We start from the raw sequence: 19,757 nt of genomic DNA on the forward strand, positions 1-19,757 counted from the left end.
TTCTCATTAATGCGCTTCCAAGATTCATCATATTTCTGCATTTAGAGAAGTTCATTCATATTCAGCGCTGTTTTAATTTTGTGAATATTTGAGTGTTTTGGGTTTTTTTTTGCTATGATGAACACTGCCTTTCTGAACATTTTCATATATGCTGTCTGAAGCACATCCAGGAGGGTTAGACTGGGCTATATACAGGGAGTGCAACTGGTCATAAGACACATGGCTATAAACTTTACAACATAATAGTAAGTTGTTTTCCAAAGTTGTTGAGCAAAACTACATTTCTACCAGCAGTGTGTAGTATTTCCTTTACTCTGTATCCTTGCCAACATTTGCACTGCCAAACTTTTAATTTTTTTGCTATTATTTTTATGTGTTCTTTTTAACCATGAATAATATCTAAACCTTCTTGGAGCTATTTATATTTTCAGCCCGCTTAACTTCTTGGGGCTAATAGGTTCCAAATGTTTACTGTTTACTTGGAAAAGTATTTCCTGTTCCAGCCCAGAAGGAGATTTGAGGTATTCTTTTGAGAATTTAGACTCTGTCCCCAGGCTGCTCGTTATTTCCATGAGTGACCGAGAACGATACAGAAGGTGTATGGAAAGCTAATCACAGCAGCCCGCCTGGTCTGCACCCCGTTGAAGATGTTACCATCTCCCCTTCCGCGGGGCTCCCGACTTGATTCTGCACCTCAGAGCTGTGCCAACCGCATCAGTCAAGCAGTGAATAGCAAAGTCTCCCCATAAAAACCACAGCGATGGATTTTACATGGCTGAACAAAGAAGGAGAAAAGTGTAGGGGCAGACAGGAGGGATGAAAGAGAGAGACTTAGGCTATGAGTTTAAAACAGGACATAAACTTGTAAAATCGCATAAGACACTCACGTGCTACAACTGCAGCACCAGGTCATGGGTGCTGGGCTACGCTTCAAAAGCAGGTTGGTATTAGTGCTTTTCGTTTCTCTCACAGCCCTTTCTTAGGAATCAGAATGGAATAAGTCCTGTTTTGCAATTAGGAAAAAGTAACTAACTTGTCTACAGAGTCAGAGGAAGGCTCAGAATTCTACCTTCTCTTCTGGCTACAGCATTAAAGGCAGTCTGTGAGGTCGTCAGCATCAAGACTGATTTAGACCTATAAAATACTGTATACTCTCCTCATGTTCTATTGATGTCGGAAATTCTAAGATATCTCTGAATCACCTATTTGGATCGCCGAGCTCTAATTTTAGTCATTGCCTGCCACTTTTAGTGAAGAATTGGGGCTGGGGAGCCGCTCTTGCTTGTGCAGGCCAGCCCATTGCTGACCTACTGTGGTTCCTCCAGCCTCATTCCCTTGGCTGCGGCTGCAGACTTCTCGCAGACCCCCCCCCCCCCGAAAGCCTTAGTGTCTGCTTGACACCAAGACAACCGAGATGACGGAATCGGCCCTTTCAAGTTTCGTTCTAGCTCCATTTTTTGAGGTGCAGATAAATTGGGGAGATCGGTTCAAGTCTGTGCTGTAAGATCTGAGCTCTTAACTTCCGTCCCAGGGGAACAGCTCCAGGCACATGCAGAGCCACCTGCCAGCTCACTGACAAGCACGATGTTCGCCCAGAACACGCTGCACTTGACCCAGTGAGGCAGGGAGGCCAAGATGCCAGCTCACACCTGAATTCATGCCGTTCCAGCTGGTCGCCAGGGACCATCCCATCCTAAGCACCTCTTATGCCCCCAAGTTTTGTCAGACAAAGATGTCATGAGGTTTGGTTTCCGATGCCTCAGCCCTGTTCTGGGTTTGCATTGCTCGGTAGTTAATCCGAGGCTTAAAACTATGAAGTGCTGCCTTCTTTTCAGCGAAGTTCTGCCGATCTGATGTGCCGCCTGCATGTGCTCTGTGTCGTTGCTGATTCAGCTTACTGCTTCCCACGCCCTCCTCTTGAGATTCGCTTCCCTCTTGCCTAGAAGCCCCCCTGTTTCAGGAAACCGAGCAGAATTAAGAGCAAAATGAAATTTAAGTTAATGGAGTAAAAGGGTCAAATAATTAGAAGTCCTGAGGACTAATCATTCAAAATGTCACTTTGCTGAGCATCTGTTTTCTCTTATGTGAAAAAGGAACATCGTAATAGGTGCCTTAGCGGAGCTCACAGATTTGTTATGTTCCTATGTTATTGTAGGGACAGCGTTTCTAAGCTGTGAAGTGCTTGCTTACAGAAGATACCGTTGTTCTTAAAGTGAGCATGAGCTAGATGTTCAATGGGGCATCTCCTGGGTAGCCAGCTGGTCAGAACAGCTTATAAGTTCACTCTTGCTGGGTTACAGGCCCTTTCTGTAAGCTTTCTGGACTGGTGAAGCACAGTGGTTGAAATCAGAACCCTTCTTTTAAAAATCAAATGCTGTATATATATTGCATCATCAGAAGATGTGTCCCTGGGTGGGACCTCTCAAGACTAACAAGGGGAGGGGGGGTCATGTCTTAAGCATGTTTTCTCCTTAGCACTTCTCCATGGCGCATTGATTTCAGCTGAGCTGTTGGCATTTTCACTAAAATAGTGGTTTCCTGCTCAGCCCTCCACTCCACTCCCCAGTTTATCCTTCTCTCTTACGAGGAAGCATGAATAAGAAAGAAGATGAGTAGTGAGAAAGTTAAAAATAAGCAGAAACAAATATACGACGAATTGGTGAGTAGATTTTTCTAGGCATCTTGGCCTATGAGAACAATGACCATATTGAAATTCTCTTGAAATAGTTTGTTCATGGGCCTGTCTTCCCACCAAATTATATGCTCTCCTATGAGGGCTATGTCATCCCTTATACGTTTACATCTCTCAGCATTCATTAGAAGTATCTGGCACTTAATAGGTACTCATTAAATGTCTGTTAAACTGAACTTAACCAATGCCATCTGGCATGACTTGATTTAGGACATAAGTTAGGAAGACACTGCTCTGTGTTTCCAACAATCAGGACTGGCCATGTTCAAAACCAAAACATAACATTGGAAGAAATAACTTTCCAGCCTTCTAATATCTTTTGATCCTCACTGCCCCAAACAGCACAGAGCTGATTCATATTTCTGAATTGCATACAGAAACCTCACCCCTGTTATTAACAACAAAATATGTATTGAATGATTACTATGTACCAGGCACAGTCCTATAAATATCTTAAATGCATTAACTCATTTAATCATCAGAGGAATAGGCACTTTTAATGTCTTCATTTTACACATATGGAAACTGATGCAGGTGAAAACTTATATAACCTTCCCAAGGAGATGTATACAACTTCCCCCAAATACAAATCTAGTGAGTAGCAGAACCAGTTTCAGACCCAGCAAGTCCAGCTCATGCACCCGTGTTATTAACCACTACACTATATTTCCTCCTTGTACTGTGTAGCTATGCAGACAGAAGAGCCTTGATGAGTGGTTGTGGAAAGAAAGGCAGTAAAGCAATGTGGTGCCACCTGGACAGGAGTCACATGGTGTCCTGTGTCTGCTCTGGCTCCCCTGTGGGGTGGGGCTCGTCTGGGAGCAGCATCTCCCTCCCTGTGGCATGTTTCTCATCCTCGGTGACCAGACAGCTCTGACCCAGCTACGCAGACAGGCCAGTGATTCCAGTTAATGTCACCAGCACCGCTAGCCTGACTGGCTTTCTTTCCCCCACATGCTCTCCTTTAATTGGTATAGACGTAATTGGAAGATGACATTATGTTAATAATATAGTATACAAAGGTCTATCTTTATGATGATTGTTTGGAATTCAGAAAGAGTTTTCTCTGGAAAGAACATTATAAATTGTAGGTAGAATCCCAGGCTAACCCACAAAAGGGAGTGTAACTAAAATTCTACATATTTGTTACTAAAAAAAAAAAAAAGTAAAAAATAATCCTGTTCATATCCTGGTGAAATTTAATAAGAAATCATTTTGTTTTGATAGCAAATACTGAAGAAAAAGCAATTGTAATTAAAATTTGGCTTAGAGAAATGAGTGGTTTTTAAAAAATATATGTTTTTATTGATTTCAGAGAGAGGAAGGGAGAGGGAGAGAGAGAGACAGAAACATCAATGATGAGAGAGAGTCATTGATCGGCTGCCTCCTGCCAGCTCCCTACTGGGGATCAAGCTCGAAACTAGGGTATGTGCCCTGACTGGGAATCGAAACATGACCTCCTGGTTCATAGGTCAAACCTCAATCACTGAGCCACTCCAGCCAGGAGAGAAATGAGGTCTTAGTGCAGCTATTGACAAGGTTTTCTGGGAACTTTTTATGATCTTAGTTGGATCACAGCACAACTCCAATGTATTTCAATTATCCGGAATAGCCTCTGACACATTGTCGGGTGTCCAGAGAAAGCTTATTGAATTCACATAGATTGAACTTCATTTTCACTGCAAAAAGTATGACTTTGCTTTATCTTATAAAGGCATAATAATTAGAGCTGCTTTTATGTCATAGATGAAATAAAGAGGGGAAAGAGGAACAAAGGGAATGTTGAAAAGTATTGATGTGACAGGTAGGTTGTTTGAGACATAATTAATGACAATAAAGAGAAAGCCAGAGATTACTGTGCGCGGTCCTCTCCTCACCCTTCTTACCAAGGAACAAGGAGGGAGAAAGATTTTAGGCCTCGCACATCCTGAGCCGGCCACCAAGCAGCGCTGCCAGACAGGAACAGTTTAGGTGCTGGCCAGGGCTCTTTGTAGGTGGGAAGAGAAAGGGAGAAGCAGAAATAAAGGTGTTTTTTTTAATATACAGTATTAGTTACAGAGGGAGTGTTTGTATACCTTTAATGCATAAATTGTATATAGGGGATACATTTTTAAATCCTATTACTAAATGAAAATATTAAACTGGCATGCAGCAGTAGAAAGAGCACTAGGCAAGGAGTCAGGCCTGGTTTCAATGTTAACTCCTCTACCTAATAGTCGCATGACTGTGGCTGAGTTTTTAAGCCTACTTGAAAGGTAGCTCTCTTCTCTCTAAAATGTGGCCGAGAACTTCCTTCCTTGCCTAGTTACTGCAGTTGTGGTCCAGTGAGATTATGCTCATGAAACAACTTAGAAAACTAAACTGATAGACACGTTTCCAGAAGTGTTCTATTATTTCTTCATTCAGAACAGTGAAGAAATTTGGCCAGATGACCTCTGAGATCTTTTTTTTTTTTTTTTTTTTTTTTTTATCTTTATTGATTTCAGAGAGAGGAAGGGAGAGGGAGAGAGAGAGAGAGAGAGAGAGATAGAAACATCAATGATGAGAGAGTCATTGATTGTCTGCAACCCGCAACCCGGGCATGTGTCCTGACCGGGAATCGAACCCCGATCTCCTGGATCCTAGGTCAATGCTCAACCGCTGAGCCACGCCCGGCTGGGCTGAGATCATTTCTCCTCTAGAATTCTGATGATCAGAATGGCCCAGGTTTTCATTTATCGTGTTATTTCTCACCAACAGTTTACTGATGTCATTGACCTGAGAAAGGGGCGTAGTACAGTGGTCCATTCTAGGCCATGTGCCTGATTTGCCAAACACTCTGTGCCTAGTTTCTACTTCAGAGGACAACTAAAGAGCCCATGAAACATTTTGAGCCAATGTGCTTTTTAGTAGTCAGCCTATCTGTTAAATTAACATGAACATACAATTTGTCATCCAACCTGGAACACCTAAGTTTACAAGGGGTGCTATGAATAATCACACCAAGATACCAGGCACACATCACAAGTGTCCCAGGCAAACCTGGACATCTGGTCCCCTTATTATCTGTAAACTGTTAAATTTCCCACTTAGGTATAGAATGGTAAAAATGTTCCTGTTGAATTTAGGCACCTGTAATGCTGTTACAGATGAGCAAGATGCGGGTCTGTTAGGATCTTAGATGACAGAACCACAGTAACAGACAGGAGGTTGTTTTTTACTCTTGCGAAAGCATATTGTTGCAACACTGCCACAGTTAAAAGTAAGGAGGCTACGGGATGGTTTCAGATTTCCTGACCTTTCATTTTTATCGCAGTTTGAATACGTAGGGTAGAAATTTGTCTGGTAGGATGAATAATGCTTGGGCCTCTGCCTGCTTTGGGTATTGTATGGTTGTGCTAATGCTTAGTAAGTGTGAATATCAATTACATCCCAAACACTGTTCAGTCCTATGATCAAATATAAACAAAGGGGAAGAAAAAACAGCTTGTACTAGAGATTTCCATGGAGCACAGCCATGTGCGCAGGGCTTTTCAAACTAGATAATGCAGGAGAGGTGAGACTTGTGAAGTAAATGAACGATCAGATCTCCTCTTTGAAAATGTCTGATGCCCTAGGACACCAACAAATTTGACTAATAGATTTCTGCTATGGAGGGGGCAGCGATCTCAGCATTTTCTAAAGAAAACCATTAAACATCCAAAGAAATTTGCACTACTAAGCTTAGAAGAGATAACAAAAAGATCAACTTTCTAAACAGTTTGTGGAGAGAAAAAAATGGCACAAGTAAGTCAAAATGACAAGTAATAAATATTCTTTTTATGTTTTAGCATATGTTATTAATTTTTGGTCACCCTTTTAGCTTCCTAATTATATTTTATTTAGGAACGCATTAATTAGATTAATTAGACCAATAGACTGTAGGGTAGGGAAGAGGAGGGGTTCTCACAAACTTAAGTATTGATGACAGAAATCAGTATGGTATTTTAAAAATCTAATAAAGACAAGCCACACATAGATCATTGGAAATCAAGTAGTTAGAACTGTCATCATGCTCTGCAGCCATTCAGTCACTTTAGAATGTTAAAAAATAGAGTTTCTTTCTGAAAATGTTCTCATTCCCAGGGCCTGACTGTGAAATGGGCTGTTCATTTGTAAGTCTGGGGACATGTCATCATGATTTTTTTTTAAGTGTATGCTGGGTTCCATGACACTTTTGCCAAAGCCCTAATTGCTTAGTGAGGAACCGCAGTTAGACCTTCACGGTACTGCATGTCATGATCAGTAGATGTTTAGGCTGCCCTTTCATAGGCCTGCCTAATGCAAGCAGGCCTGATTTCCTCCGGTTGTTTGCACATTGTGAAATGTACAAAAAAGACTCTTCGTAAAAATATACTTGAATCAATTATTTTTTTTATGGTCCAACGACCATTCTTATTTTATGACTGTAATTAGGTAATGGATAAAATGATACACACCTGGTACTTTGTAGAACCGAAGATTATGCCAAAGTCCAACCATGCATGATGCTTGTTGCCATGTGACTCAGTTACATGGGCCTTATTGAGTTGTTTTTATGAACAGGTGTTCAATTAATGAGACAAACAGAGGCTCTGCAGCTCTAAACTACTCATTAATATCACAAAATCATTGAAAAGGACAGATACACCAGAAAGTCCAGCTCAGGGGACAACTCTGAACCTGCAGTAGATTGTTTCTCTGAGCATCAGACATAGTGTTGCCAAAGGCAGCTGGCTGGAGCCCTTAGAAGACCCGCACTTTCCTTTCAGCAACATCACTGCAGTCTCCAAGTGACTTTGGACAACTCACTTAATTGCGTTGAACCTTCATTTCTTCACCTACACTTGAAGCTATAATCCTACACCCACCTATCTCACAGGGTTGCTGTAGGGTTCAATGAGATGGATTATGTTTATAAATAGCACTTTAAATTATACAAAGCACAATTATTAAGGTTCTAATCCGGCTTCCCCAGTGACTCAGGATGTAACGTTGGGCAACCAAATGACAGCAGGTTTTGTAATCATTAAAAGAGGGAAACATTTTAGAAACCTCAATCTTATAACTAATAAGATTTCTTAGAACATTTTGTTTGCTTTGCCACAGTAATGAATGACCAATATGGAGAAATTAAATGCTTCTAAAACTGACTAGTTCAAGTTTAAGAAAGTAGCACTGAGAGGGGGATATCACTCTCTTTAAGTTCCAGAAAATTATTTCAGGCACTATTAAAGTCCTAGTAAAGCACTAAAGAATTCAGAGAAACTTCTAAATGTTTGAAATACTAGACTAGAACTTGTGATATCGTGTGTCTCCATTTCTCATGGACAATTCAATATTCCCTATTCCTTAAAGAAAGTATAGGCCATCTAGCTCACCCCTTTCCCTACCTGTCTCCTACCAACTAGATCTAAAGGGCAGTTGAGTGTATGTATAAAGATATTCATTACAGAATTATTTATGGGAACTGGAGGCAGCAGAAACGTCCAACACTAGAGGATTAGGTAAGCAGAGAGTGTATATAAATAGCAGGTTATTAAAAGCAGTTAGAAACAATGCATTAGAAATATTAGAAATATAATCAGCCACATGGGTAGCTTAAAAATATGGTGTTGCCCGGCCGGGCGTGGCTCAGTGGTTAAGCATCGACCTAGGATCCAGGCGATTAGGGTTCTACTCCCGGGCAGGGCACATGCCCGGGTTGTGGGCTGCAGCGGATCAATGACTCTCTCATCATTGATGTTTCTATCTCTCTTTCTCTCCTTTCCTCTCTCTGAAATCAATAAAGATATATTTAAAAAAAAAAAAAAGAAAGAAATAGATTGAGATGTAAAACTTAAGAAGGGTCTTGTGTATTATAAATTAAGAAATATGTTACCTCAACATGAGCCTAAATTGAAAAAAAAGGAAAGACTTCAAAAATTAAAAGATTGTTGGACTGCCCCATCTTCCAGAGCTTGCCTGTATAATTCTTTCCAATGTATTTTTTTCATGATGGGGGACTACTCCATGGCTCACTTAATACCCTTCATGCTGCAGCTTACACCAATCACTGGGCTCCCCCCCCCAAAGGGCAGGGTGAATAACTGGCCGTTGACCTCCATGACCACCCTCCATGCTTTTCCACACCACCCATCAAATGACTTTCTAGCCCCTTCTTCTCCAAGTGAAATAACTTCAGGCCCTCTTGCTGTTCCTTACAGATTTGGCTTTCTTATTAATTAGCCGTCGAGGAGCCCTGTTAACCTATTCCAAGGAGTCCCCTCCCTTTTAAATTATGGAACCTGAATCGGGCACGGTGCTCCTGCTCTCTGCACTCCTGCTTCATAAACCCGCTTCTCGCCACCTCCAGGCAGCGCTGTGCCGCTCCCCAGGCAGCGTGTGAGGGAGGCGTAATAAAGCGTAAACACTCCCAGGCCTCGGTTACTGAATTAAAGTTTTTCCTAAAACACATTTCACTCCTGGGCACCAGTAGACCAGAACTTTGGAAAGGAGTGGGGAGTTATAAGAGCTAGAGAAGATTGTTTATGTAAACCTCCATAGGGAGAAACCGCACAGGAAGGACATGAAAATACATCAACAAAGGCTGACTATCTAAGCAGATCTGGCAGGTCCTTAAGAATTCTAGGAAACTTCAATCATAATCCGTCTAGATCTAATAGCTAGAATGAGTGGCGTTAGTTTCCTGCCCAATATGCACTAAGAGATTAGAACTGATAGATGTCTGCCTTAGGTTGTTTTGGGCTGTGTTTTTATTTTTTATTTATTAATTTTTAAAATTTTATTACTGTTATGATTCTTGATTTTTAGAGAGGGAAGAAGGGAAAAGGAGGGAGAAAGGAAGAGCGGGGGAGAGAGAGAGAAAGATCTATTGCCTCTCACACGTGCCCCAATCAGGGATTGAACCCAAAACCTAGGTATGGTTTTGGGTTCCTGACCAGGAATCGAACCCATGACCTTCCAGTGCATGGGACAAGGCTCCAACCACCTGGGCCACACCAGCCAGGGCGCCTTTCTTTTTATTTTTAACATAAAAGGACAAAGCGGTTCTGAAAGATCTAGAAGGGTTTTCATGTTTGGTCAACATTTTATCAAAACTACCGGAAGCAAATTACAAGAAATTATTTGAGGATGGTGAAAATTAACTTCTCTACTTTTAAAAGAGCTTCCATCGCTATCCACCATGGCCATAAGCTAACATTAGAACCTGAAGCAAACAGAGTAACTTGCCTTTGTGATGAATAGTTTCCCCAGCTTTCATACTGAACTTTTTTTTGGCAGGACAATATAAATACACCAGCATTCTGTCTGCGCAATACAGATACAATGCTTCCCATAAGGAAACTGAGTCATGGCAGGAGCGAGCGACTTGGCAGAGAGGCCAGAATGGGGCATGGGCAGGCCTGGGTTCCAGAGTCAGCTCAGCTACTAACTAATCCTAAAATGTAGAGCAACTCACTTTACTCTCTTGTGAATTGTGTTCATAGGAGACACATAGTTCATTGCTCAGGCCAGGCAGTTTTGAGAATGAAAGGGGGTGTTATTAATAATCCACTGGACAACTGATCTTTCAGGCTCCCTCCTGCTTTAAAATTCCATTACAGCTGAGTTAGAGCTGCAAATAAAACCCGGGTTCCTGATCCCCAGCCCCGTACTTTGCTCCCCAAGCCAGGCCATCTTCTGCCAGGACTTGTCTACACTGGGGTTCTGTGGAAGGATCCAACATAAAGATCCACGAAGGCAGTTTCCCAGCAAATAAAAAGGACAACCTGACCTGTTCCTGCTTGCCTGTGTTCTCACACACCCCAAACCCACGTGTGTTCAGAATCAATAAGGCTGGAATGACAAATCCACATCAGGGTCATTGAAAGGCAGAGGTGGCTAAGGGCCCGGCAGAGAGCATATGCCGCCATCCCCGCACCCCCAACCCCCACTTGGTGTATCAGGAGAATCCCTTTTATTTGCACCCTCAAGCCGGTTCTGCACCAGCCCACCCAAGGCCAGCAGACAGCATGGGTGCCTCAGATCCAGGGGCTGCCTCAGGCTCCTCGGGTGTGGTTTTTTTGTTTTTGTTTGTGTGTTTTTTTAATATTTTTTACTGATTTCAGAGAGAGGAAGGGAGAGGGAGAGAGAGAGAAACATCAATGATGAGAGAGTCATTGATTGGCCGCCTCCCGCACACCCCCTACTGGGGATGGAGCCTGCAACCCAAGCATGTGCCCTGACTGGGAATTGAACCACGATCCCCTGGATCCTAGGTCGATGCTGAACCGCTGGCCCATGCTGGCCTGGCAGGTGTTGGTTTTTAAATGGGCAGGTTAGTGCTTTATAAATCACTCCAGCCCACAGCTCACCCTTCTGCCAACAGTTTCATCTTTGCACAGCCCTGTCCACCATCCCCATTCACGTGGAACTTTACAAATGTGAAGAGGCAATCAACATTTCCTAAAAATTTATCTGGGTTAAGTTATGACAAAGCCTTAAAAAATGTCTCTGTGAACTAAGCCATTCCACAAAGAAATAATTTGGAGACAAAGGTGAGGGGAAATGTTCAAAGAAAAGTCATCCAAAGAAGGCAGAAATTTTGCCAGTTATTCAAACCTATTTTATCAGCTGTGGAAACCTGTCACTCACATTTTAAAGAAAATTATTATCATTATTATTATTAACATCATTATTATTATAATTTTGGTGAAACTTTGAATGGCAAGAAGAGGAAACATTTGGCTTCCAAACAGCAGCATGAAACCAGAGTTGGCCACCAACCTGACACCAGCAGCCTAACCCTTTCCCCCAGAGCTTGAGTGCCCTGTCCCTCGTCCCCCCAGCTTACCTTCCCCTGCCCTCCTTGCTGTGGCTCTCACCAGTATGGACTGTGCCCTCTGGCTGCCCGGCCGCCTGCGACTCTGCTTCAGCCCAGAGGGAGGTTAATGACACACCTGGCCACGCCCCTCTCCAGAGGCGGGAGGTGCCACAAGCAGCCGCCACTTGCCAACAGGAGCTGTGGCATTCTCAGCTCGCCAATGGAAGAAAGGGCTGTCAAGGGCCCAGAGTGGCAGGAACTGAGGGGACCCCTTGCCCCAGGCTGCAGGAACGGGTTCCTTGTCACCATGGCAGGGAAAACTGCTCTGCCAGGGGCAGCCTTCTGCTCTAGAGAAGGAACCAGGTAATATTTATAAAGCCCTGTGAGAAGAATTTCTTGACATTTTAGTAACCTTAAGGTGGCTTTCCTTTTTTTTTTTCCCCCCCCAGAAAGATAAGCTAAATGCAGGCATCTCCTATGAGGATGAATGCATTCAACAAAAAATAAACCAATTCAGAAAAAGAAACCTCTCAAGGGCCCACATCCTGTAAGGAATTCCCTATGGGATTGATTTGAGGAATTCTACTGAAAACCCCCAATCTTGGTATATTTTCCCCCAGCAAGTTGCTTGGAATCTGACCAGGAGGGATTCTAAATTTTGACTGAAACTTTGATTTTCCCGATTGTACCAAACGGTAATTATATTTATATAACATTTTGAAGAACTCTCAGATGCCTTATCTTGCTGGAACCTATTTAATATTCCAGGGAGAGACATAACTCATTAAACAATTATTGTCTATTAACATCATAACTTTAATTAGTTTTCCAGAAATGGGTAAGCAAAACTTTGAGGAGCTGAGACTCCAGAAATCAGGCACGTTTGGGTTGGAGGAGAGATGGGAAACTACGTACAACATGGGCACCCCTGTGCCCACATAGGTGCCAAGGTGAGGGACAGACAGGAAGAGCAGAGGCCACCCACTCACGCTTCTGCCTGGTGTTGAGATCTGGAAATCACTTTGAAAAGACCCTGTAGTGCCAAATAGACTCATCCCAATGCTGAGAACTCAGGCTAGTTCCTGAAAGAACAGCTTGGCTGTCCTCCAGAGCGGAGTGCCTGGTGCGTCAGCCACGATTCCTTTTAGTAATTATAATCCTCTGGCTTATACCAGATATTATGTAGGGAACAAAAGGAAGCTTTAGTTTTGAAACATCCTTTCTTACCACCCCTTCTCATGCGTTAGCACAATCCTTAAATAATGCACCTTTGAGGCTCTGAGTAATTCCTCCGCTTGGCCGCCCCAGAGCATGTCTGGGTTCCAAGAATGTGCCTGAAACACACTACATACCCTATCCTAGCTAGAGCTGGAAGTGTGGTTTTGAGGACCCAGAAGCCATGGCTTCAGGGGTCTCTCTTTTTTTGAGGTCCTGTTGCTCCCCTTCCTAGACCTTGAGGCACGTGGTCCAGTGGCGAGGAGCAGACCCCCCCTCTGGGCCTCACGGTCCTCACCTGTGAAGTGAGGGGTTTGGGTTTCACATCAGAATCACTCGGAGAGTTTCAAAAAACAATGTCAGGCTACACACCCAGGGGTTCTGATTTAATTGGTTGGGGTGGGGCCCAGTCCCAGGTCCAAAATTGAGTTAGATGGTCTCTGGGACCCTCCCAGTTCTACAAAAGTCCACAATTCTGATGGTCTGCTTCTCTACTTTATTTATTGAATTAATGTTTTCCCAGACATACTCACTTTTTATTTTCAGTATGTTGCATAGGCTGATTGTTAGAGATGATTTTAATGATTAAAAAAAGAGATATATTGTGCCCTAGCCAGTTTGCTTCAGTGGTTAGGGCTTCGGCCCTTGGACTGAAGGGTCCGGAGTTTGATTCCAGCCGAAGGCGTGTACCCCCGTTAGGGTGCATGCAGGAGGCAACCAATCGACGTGTCTCTCTCACATCTCACATCTCTCTCTCTCTCTCTCTCTTTCCCCTTCTACTCTGTCTGAAAAAGCAATGGAAAAAATACCCTCAGGTGAGGATTAAAAAAATACATGTATATTGTTAAACTATTGTTTGTTGGGGTTTAATTGGCATACAATGCTGCAGTGTCTACAGTGTACAATCTGATGTTTTCACTTATAAGAAATGGTTATCACAGTCACAATAGTGAACATATCCACCATCCCCAACCTTGATAACCCTCCCAACCCTCCTCCCCCCGCCCTCCTTCCCCAGGTAACCACTGACCTGTTTTCTGTTAGTATCGATTAGTTGGCGTTTTCTATCATTGCATACCAATGGAATCACACAGTATGTACTGTGTTTTTGCCTGGCCTCTGATCATTTTGTTTTTGTACTTTAGATATCAAGCTCTTTGAGAACAGGAGCCACCTTTCACTGTTCCCTCTTCCTCCTGGCCCCCAACTTCTCTTTGCTCAGAGCAGCCACTTAATAATTTGCCTGACTGAAATCAGACCTTTATGACTTTACGACGGAGCTTCGGTTTGGTGGCTAAAAGTAGCCACCGTGTTAAGGGTCTCAACTTCCCATGACATCTCTGCAGGTTCCTAGTGAGCAGCTTCAGCTCAGTGAAAAAAAATAAAGCCTTGGTTTCAACCAGAGGTCCTGATTTAGGGTTTGGACTTCTGGTGGTCCAGGAAACCAACATCATTGTGTGTGCTGGGGACAAGGGGGTTGTGGGACGACCTGCGAAAGGCTCTTGGCTTTCACCAGGTTCTTAATCTTAGTCACAGGTTTTTGACCCAAGGGAGGAACCATGGAATTAATGTCATGCTTTATTCCTTATTGTGTTCCTATATGCATTTGGGGACGGTGGTGTCTAATTATAAATCCTCTATCTGCTCCCCTTCTCTCCCTTCCCTCCTGCCGGGTGCCTTTATTTTGTCTCTGCCTGGTCTGGTTAAACTAACCCTTCTTAGCTAAATACACCGCAGACCCTGTCGAGCGGAGTGCTCCCTCATGGGCACTCTCTGCATTCCTCTTCTAAGGCCGCCTCACCTAAGCTGTGTGGTGTGTGGTCCATTTTTAGTCAATAATTCTTATTCCACTTTACTTAACAGTTTACCTGGACACCACTGTGCTCGAATATCACAACCCCACATTTCCTCAAACCCCCAGAGCACAGATTCCTTTTCATCTCACACAAGATCGATATTTTCATTTTCATAACTGATAAGTATTATGAGAACCAGAAGTAACAATAAATAGCACTACAGGCTTACAGTCAAGCCACCTCTACTTGGTCCAGAGATTCCTCCCCTTCCCCACTACATTGAACACACACACACAAAATTTTTAAATGCTATTAGGTCTGATTTTAGACTGAGATGGAGAATAGCGTTATCAACTTCAAATGATAAATTCACATGCAGTCCGACACAGTCATACAGGCGCTGGTTTCAAAGTGACTCTCAGAGATAGGCGAGAGTGAGAAAAATATCTCACCTACTGGCCAAAAGGCCAACAGAGACAGCCCCTTGCTCCGTCCAAGCCCACCTCTGCTCCGTGCACGTTTTACAAGGGCCTGGCATCCCCCACACCGCAGCCTTCTGCGGGACCAGCTCTAACCCGCCCTCTCCCGCATACCCCCTCCGCCTGTCCCAGCAGAACAGCAGATACGGGACCTACAGCACTGCAGTCGCTTCTGCACAGAGTTCATCCCTCTGCATTAAACGCAACCCCCTGAAAGTGACTTACGTGGAAGGTGGCAAAGCTGGCTGGGGAAGCTGGGCGCTCCGATGCCAGCCTGCTTAAATAGCTGGGCTGCCTGACAGGGCTGTTGACGGCACGTTATCTACGCCGTGAGTTCCCTCTCAAGCAAGGACCTGAAGAGCCTGCAGCGTGGGCAGGAAGAAAGCAACTGAAAGTGTGCCGAGGTTACGTCTCTTCTGGTTATTCAGGTTTCATATTCAGGCGGTGACTTCTGAGAGCCAGGGAACTTTCTGGGCACTGCCTTCTTGTTCCTGATCTATTTCTCAGCCCAATGAGACTCTACACCGAGATGGGACGAGAGGGTGCAGCCGAGAGGAGACACACAGGACCCTGGAGCCATGTGCCAAGTTCCTTCTTTTGAATGGGCTTCCAGTTAGATGTTTTCTCATTTCAAAGCATAGGCTTGGTGAGGCTGATTTCACAGCTCTGGGGGCTGGGTGCCAAGCTAAGAGCCTGGACAATTGCCCAATCAATGAGAAGTTATTTTGTTTTCAGGCACAGAATGTACAAATAAAGAGCAGTTTTAAGGGAGGTTCAGGCTAGGATTGATACAATTTTAGGTCCCTTTCAAAACTATTGTCATTTCTTTCCCCCTGCATCTATACTTTCCTCCTGATTTCCCCTCCCCTTCTTTTGTTAATGAAATTCCCATCTAAGAGTTGAGAGCGCAGATAAAAAGCCAGTGTGTAAGCAAGCCTGTGGGAAGATGCTCTCCAAGGGTGAGAGAGTGTTCAGTGGCTCGTGTGACCATCGGTGGAAATGTTTCTAAGGGTGAGGGTATGTGTGTGGGTGTGGGGACCTAATTAGTCAACGTTTATCTGTAGTTTATAGCTAAATATGGCAGTTAATAGTCAATTAAAGAATACTAAACGTATTAAGGGGGTATGATTTTGAGAGGGTGAAGGAAGAGAGACAGGGCTTGGTGAGGTCACTTATGGGAAGATCTGTGTGTGTTTGCACAGACTCAGACTGGTAAGTGCCACCCAGACATACGTGTCCTATACTTTTCACTTCACTGGAGAAAGAAAAAGCCCACTTGATTCTCTTGGGAACAGTGGCTGTCTGTAAAAGAAGAGCAGCAATCATTCAGAATATTTCTTCCCTTCTTGGAAAAGGGGATAATGGTTATAAAACATGTGTGGGAGAAAAGGGGAGACAAGGGGCCTAGCCTACCCCATCCCTGGTTACCAGAGGAATTCTTTTGTTTCTTGCCTAATTCATTGCCTAACTTTTGACTGATCTATAGCCAAATCTGAATTCTTGCCTCCCACGTTTCTTGAATGCAGGGTCTATGTCTTGTTCATCTTTTGACATTCTCAGTGCCTGGCACAAATTATTATGACAATGAGAATGAGGATGAGGGTGACCATCATCACCCCCATCGTCATGATCTAGAATCTAGAGAAACTGACTGTATGCCAGGCTCCATGTAAAGCACTTTACAGTGAGTTTCTTTGCTTATTTAATCCTCACAACCCTAGGAGGTAGTTTTTTATTATCTTTATTTTACAGTTGAGGGAGATTTAGAAAGATTAAATCACTTTCCCAAGGTCATAGCAAGTGGTAGAGGTGGAATTTGAATTCAGATTTATCTGATTCCAGAGCCTAGGTGTACACTCAGGACTGGTTTGAAGAATGTTTTCATCTCCCCTTATTTCTTTACTTGTTTATCATCTGTCTTCCAGAATGTGACCTTGCCTCACTTGTCCACTCCTGTGGCCCCAGCACCCAGCACAGTGTATGACACATAGTAGGTGCTCCATAAATATGTGCTATTTGCTTAGTTTCTAAATTCCTTCGAAGGCTCTGTAACCCAGCAGACTGAGGGCCTGGTATTATCAGAGTCTTATCTTGGTTCAGACACATTTCTTTTGCTCCTGTGTAATGTGTTGGCTTCAAGCGATTCTCCCTATCCAGTGCATCATAGGTGAAACTCAGAGTGGTAAAAACCACAGGGCAGTTTTACACCACTGAAGAATTCTGAGACTTCCAGATAAGATGGTGGCGCAGGTAAACACGGCACTCGCCTCCTCCCACAACCACAGCAAAATTACAATTAAACTACAAAACAACCATCGTTCAGAAACAGTGGATATCTAGCTGAAGGAAATCCCTACAACTAAGGAATTAAAGAAGAAGCCACATCAAGACTGGTAGGAGGGACAGAGGGGCAGAGACACAGAGCGGGCTGGTCCCACACCCATGTGTGGCAGATAAAAATCAGGAGGGATAGCTTGGCTGCAGAGGTCTCCCCCGAGGAGTGAGGGGTCCCAGCCCAACACCAGGCCCCCAAGCCCAAGGTTCCAGTGCCAGGAAGAGAAGTCCCCATAGCTTTTGGCTCTAAATCCAGCAGGGATTGAGGCTGAAGGAAACAGAGGCTGTTGGGGTCCTAGGCAGTTCCTCCTAAAGGGCCCACACACAGACGTACTTGGACTCACACTCTGAGCTCTAGCACTGGGGAAGCAGCTTGAAAGGCACCAGAGACAATATGGGGAGGAACCAAATTATCCGGCATCAAGGAGAGAGCTGGGGGCAGCTTTCTCTCAGACAGATTGCTGGCAGAGGACATTGTTACTTTGATGAGCCCTCCCCTAAAGAGTCGGCAGGCAGGTGCCATATCTGAGACTCCTTCAACCTGGCTCACACCATTCACCCCATCCTGGTGATTCCCTCAGGCCCTGTCCCACCCAACTTTTAGGCCCAGCCAAACTGTTTCCAGTGGTTTCTCCATATGAGTGGCCTCTCTTGGCTCATGCTTCAGATTTTCTTAAAATCTCGCACACAAGCAGCATCTGGCCTCAGTGAGCCCCATACCCCTTGCTAAGTGGCCCCAACCCCAGCACTAGCAGTAGCCAGCCTTGGTTTGCAGCTTGGCTTCACCGGGACACCTCTAAGCCCAGCACAAGTAGCAGCCATCTGCAGATCGCTTTGTAGCTCATGCTGGGTAGCCCCAGGCCCAACACAGGAAGTGACTGATCTTGACCTGCACCTCCTGAGAGGTGCCAGAGCCAGCACACACAATGGACAGCTTCAGACCACATCGAAGCATCACCACCCAACCACCTCCACAGGTAACACATTCAAGTGGCAGACTCAGCTGGCACCAGAACCCCGCTGAAGTAAGTCCTACTCTGTGGGGTAGGCCCCTGCACAGCTGATTCTCCATGGAGATCAATGTTCAGTGCTTGCAACTGGTTCTTGTAGCTGATCAGCCTGGGGGTAAAGTCCCAAACAAGATGAATCTAAACAGGCCCATACCAGGACACATCATAATTAAAACACAAAAGTTTAAAGACAAAGAGAGACTCTAAAAAGCAGCAAGAGAGAAGCAGTTAGTTACCTACAAGGGAGCACCCATAAGACTGTCAGCTGATTCCTCAACAGAAACTTTGCAGGCCAGAAGGGAGTGGCAAGAAATATTCAAAGTGAAGAAAAGCAAGGACCTACAACCAAGGTTACTCTATCCAGAAAAGCTATCATTTAAATCAAATGACAAATAAAGAGCTTCCAAGACAAGAAAAATCAAAAAAAGTTCATCAGTATTACATGAAATGTTAGTCTTCTTTAAGAACAAGAAGACAAAAAGATAAAAAATATGAACAATAAAATGGCAATAAATGCATATCTATCAACAATTGAATCTAAAAAACAAAATAAACAACCAAGCAGAACAGAAACAGACTCAGATATTTTGACAGTTGCCAGATGGGAGAGGGCTTGGGGCATGGGTGAAAATGGTGAAGGGATTAAGAAGTACAAATTGGCTGTTACAGAACAGTCATGAGGATGTAAAGTACAGCATAGGGAATATAGTCAATAATAGTCTAATAACTGTGTATGGTTGCAGATGGGTTCCAGATTTATTGGGATGATCACTTAGTAAGTTAGGTAATGTCTAATCACTGGAGTGTATACCTGAAAGTAATATAATAATGTATGTCAACTGTATTTGAAAAATAAAAATGATTTTAAAATGGAGGGGGAAATCTTCAGGTATGTAGTTTCAGGTTGTTCAGTGATACAATGAAGTCACCAAGAACCCACGCTTTTTCTCTTTTTCCATTCTGTAGCCCTCACTACGACAGCATTGACTCCTCTCATTGTGGCAAGATTGCTACTGTAGCTCCGTATATCACATCCTTAAGCAGAAATATCCAGAGTCAGGTAGGCAGGGACTTGGGCTTTCTCCTTAGTATTTCTTCTTGTTTGTTAGAGAGACAAATCTTTCCAGAAGCTACTAAAAGAATTCCAGTTATGTCTCCTTGCTAAATCCATCATTTGCAAAGAGGAAATGAATCAGGTTGATCATGGTTCATTTCATAGGTCCAAGGAAAGGATCCACCTTCCCCAGACAAATTTCTGTGATATCTGAACCAAAACAGGATTCAGTTAAGAGGGAAGAAGTAGAAAAGTGCTATCAACAGCCAATCCAAGAAGTTCTTTAAAGTATGATAACCTAACTGCTTTATTGCCTGGCCACCAGTCTTAGCCATGGCTATTGGATTTCACTACATCAATTCTCTATTTCTGTG

At 43.7% G+C, this 19,757-nt stretch overlaps 1 protein-coding gene across 5 annotated transcripts in view; it reads right to left on the reverse strand.

Moving 5' to 3' along the window:
- The window catches only part of HOPX (HOP homeobox), a 30,461-nt gene extending 14,794 nt beyond the window's left edge, over positions 1–15,667 (reverse strand). Inside the window, exon 1 of one of the 5 annotated variants that reach the window (XM_081141430.1) lies at positions 11,526–11,599. The gene's annotated coding sequence lies outside the window, so the exon portion shown is untranslated. Of the gene's footprint in view, positions 1–11,525; positions 11,600–15,210 lie in introns of those variants that run through there. The other 4 variants (XM_081141431.1, XM_081141434.1, XM_081141432.1 and 1 more) reach the window with 4 other exon arrangements.
- Between the last annotated feature and the right edge of the window lie 4,090 nt (positions 15,668–19,757).

The sequence above is a fragment of the Miniopterus schreibersii genome, assembly GCF_964146895.1.
Source record: "Miniopterus schreibersii genome assembly, chromosome: 1".
Lineage (NCBI taxonomy): Eukaryota > Metazoa > Chordata > Mammalia > Chiroptera > Miniopteridae > Miniopterus > Miniopterus schreibersii.